This window comes from Dermacentor andersoni, chromosome 10 (genome assembly GCF_023375885.2).
Source record: "Dermacentor andersoni chromosome 10, qqDerAnde1_hic_scaffold, whole genome shotgun sequence".
NCBI lineage: Eukaryota > Metazoa > Arthropoda > Arachnida > Ixodida > Ixodidae > Dermacentor > Dermacentor andersoni.
In genome coordinates this window covers 90,807,225-90,810,868 of record NC_092823.1, presented here as the reverse complement: position 1 = coordinate 90,810,868, position 3,644 = coordinate 90,807,225, and the positions used below count along the sequence as shown (strand labels likewise).

At 48.4% G+C, this 3,644-nt stretch overlaps 1 long non-coding RNA gene across 1 annotated transcript; it reads left to right on the top strand.

The window, feature by feature from the left end:
• The first annotated feature begins 691 nt into the window (after window positions 1-691).
• LOC140213549 (uncharacterized) lies at window positions 692-2,864 on the top strand. Its single transcript, XR_011890414.1, has 2 exons — window positions 692-1,656; window positions 2,379-2,864. It is a non-coding gene; the product is annotated as an uncharacterized lncRNA (long non-coding RNA).
• The last annotated feature ends 780 nt before the right edge of the window (window positions 2,865-3,644 follow it).

The following is a 3,644-nucleotide window of genomic DNA, read 5'->3' as shown; positions in this document are numbered from 1 at the left end:
CGTGAACCAGGGTACCATATAATTCCTATCTAATTGCCGGCCGCATTGATAAGGTTCACGCCGTATTGAGCTTCCCGACAGTGACGTTCTAGTGCGACGTTCGCTCTCATTTTTATGCGCTAACATACTCTTTTAGCATATAGTCTATATTTACCCTTTTATCAATTAAGTGTACGGTATAGCCTACACGTAAAGGCTGTGGTTATCTTAACATTTCCTATTCCTCTCTCTTGATATCCGTATCCAGCAAGATGTCGTCGTCACAAGATTTATATTGCCCAAATGCACCAATTACGAGCTTTCTATTTTTTATGTGATCGATAAGCAGGCACAACGACTGGGAATACCCTTCGACGAACGGTTAACGGCATTCTGTTTGTGTATGACGGCTGTCAAGCCACAGTGATTGTTCCCACTCAGTACTCCGCAGAATATACCTGTCATTTAATCCCTTCTAACGTATAATAGTGAAGAGCTTTGTGTGGAGTGTGACCATTAGTTTTACTTATTCATGAAATGACAAACATAACACACCAGGTCATGAGGGACCACTCTTTCACAGTATCTGATAGGCGCTAGGAATGCGCGTATGTAGAACTCTCTTTTTTGCATTCTGATCGAGTGACAATACATCAAGCTAACTGTATTATCAAGCACGTGATCATCTGCAGTGTTAAGGTGCGCATTATTGTTGCCGTGGCGAAGGAACGCCGTTAGTGTAACCGCGTCGTTTCATGTAGCGCGGACATTCACCGCGACGGCTACCGAGACGCTTCTGGAGCCCCGTCTGCCCACCTGACCAGTTCAACTTAAAAGCAGCCACGCCTGCCATTTCTACAAAGACACATCAGCGCCAGTGTGAAAGCGAACAAGACGCTCACGGCTTTGGCATCCGTGGCTCTGTACAACAGCATCGCTTTCACCCAAGCCATCGGCCAACGCCCTACCTGAATTCGAGCATCCCCAAGCCGCTTGCGGTATTCGCGATGACATCTGCAGACTTGGACCTGTTGTGCTCCCACCTTTCGAGCATGTCAGCAGATACACTGCATCGTTTGTATGAGCAAGGCGCTGATATTCCGAAAGTCGCAGGAATGTCCGTCGCAGAGGGCGTCAACGCTATCCGCGTCCACCTGGAAGCTATACCCATCGTGAAGAATCGTCTGTCGCGTATGGCCCGGATATACTGCTGCCTGATGGTGCTACGCGTGATACAGCCGTGGGTCCTTTATCGTATGGACCATCTAGTTGGGAACCGCGGCACTCTTTTCGGCCATCTGTTGAACAATATGCGGCGCAGGCGCGTAGTAGGATTTTGCGCCAGGATAGTCGGACCATTCGTCTACACCTGCTTGTTGGCCCCGGACGAAGAGAGAGCGACTGAGCGCAGGCCTTATTGCTTCTTCACGTGGTCTTCGCTGCCATGCGTGGCTGTCTACCAACCGCCAGAGGGGCGTTCAGCTCTCCTCACGCGTTCTCTCCGAAGGTTGTTGCGGGGAGATCCCGACTCGCTAATTTGCGGTTCGTATCCCGACGTGGAATCGACGGTTGATGTGGGCAGCCGATTTTTTCTCGAAGGCCGCTAATGACTGCTGCACATGCCTTCTACCACGGACACCGCCAGCTTTAGCGCCACGTAACTGGAGATCTTGTCCAGTAAGGAATTTGTTCTTCTATTAAGTTATATGTCGTGGCCTCCACGTACATATATAGCCGTGAAATGTTTTAGATGTGTGTACTGGCGGGTTGGCTTTCGTGCGTGTCTTGCATGTAATTGAGTACGACGGCATCTGCAAATAGTCCCGTATGTAGTCCAATTACGGCACCTAAATTCGTAAATGCGAAAACACCCGTGTACTTAGATTTAGGTGCACGTTAAAGAACCCCAGGTGGTCGAAATTTCCGGAGTCCCCCACTACGGCGTGCCTCATAATCAGAAAGTGGTTTTGGCACGTAAAGCCCCATAATTTAATTTTTTAAATTCGTAAAATGTACAACTTTACTGCAGCCATGTTTGATACGTGTGGTGATATGTGGTTCAGTATTTATGTATGACCCAGAATCAACCTCTTTGGCCAAGTAAGCCAAAGCAAGACCTGAAACCTTTGCAAACATTTCTTCGAAAAGGATTCCGGTTACATGATGTTGCATGGCTTATCGCTTTGACGCAATAGTATCTGCATGCGCAAGCGTAGTAGCAGGTGCGATGTCATTTTTGTTGATGTCCGTTGGTACCAATTGAAATTCACCGTACCCTGAAAGGCCGCGTTGTGTTCGGAATCGTACTTATCAAGGACTGTAAGTCCCTTTGTTGAGTAATTCATAATGTAATGACAGTGAGATTGACAAAGTTTTTTCGCCGTTTACTGCATTTCCAGAATTTAGACTAACTCGTGACGGACCAAGGAAAGCAAGAAAACAAGCTTTCATTGGACAAGGACTTCCACGAAGGCTTTAACCAGACAGGGAATCGGAACCTCTTGAAGTACGGCGCCTACCGCAGTTCCAACATGTGCACATGCAGCGAGAGCACCTGGTCTCGTACCCATCATCCGCACTTTCTGGAAAGCAGCAAAACAGATGTTCTAAGGCACTCGCCTTGACCGTCCGTAAGATCTGTTTTAACAGTCTAATTTCCTGCAATGGCCGCAAACACGTACTTGAGTGCTTTATTCAGACTTGTATACATGACGTGGCCACAATTGTGTAGCCGAAATTTTACAACCTGCGTGCTATCAGCAATGTATTTCAGCAACGAGAACAGGACACAAGTACACTTTTTAATCAAAAATCTGTTCCCTTCTTTAGCATCTTACCCTGCTTCATGAGTGGTCCAAATAAATAAAACTTTATGCATTGTGTTACGCCCCGATTATATCGGCGGAATATACGGGCGGCGCGCCTTGGGAGGGATCGGTCGTTGCGTGGGAGCATCGTCACTCTTGCCGAGGCGGCAAGCGTGGCGCTAACGGAAGACACCAATGAAAGCGGCCCCGGCAGTGACGTGTGCGCTGGAAGCTGGTGTCATGTAAATGCGCTCGATTCATACAATGACCAGTTTTTTCGACTTAACATATCCCGAAATATAGCCGAACGTGATATGCAACGTCTGTACTACACTCGGCCAATCTAATTTGATTCATATTCAAAAAAGTCGCCATTCGCCCACCTCTCAAAATCAACGCATCATGATACCTCAATATGTTGGCGAATCCCTGATATTGTGCAGAAAAAAAAAATTTACGGGTGATTACAATACTCCCCAAAGCGAAATTAAGGCGCTCCTCTGTATGCGTTTTCATTTTGCGATATATTGACTGGCGCGGACGACTTGTCTCCTGCGGCACGTTGAAAGCGGAGCGAAATGTGACGCGCCTGCATCGCTACTCCGGAGATTGCGAGAGGCAGTGTGTAGGTGACGCGTGGACGCGATACGAAGCCGCAGTAGCATCCGCAGACAGACCTCCCAGACGACGTGCTCTACTCTGGCGCCATCTCGTAGCGATCGTCGCAGCACTACGCTATTCTTCTTGGGCTTTCGCTATGCCGTCTTCCTCCGCTTCCAGCCTCATGGTTCCACTCCACCTTCCTGCTCCGCTTTTTTCCTTGCGTCTTTGACCGCCGTGGCGGCCACGGTACTCTGA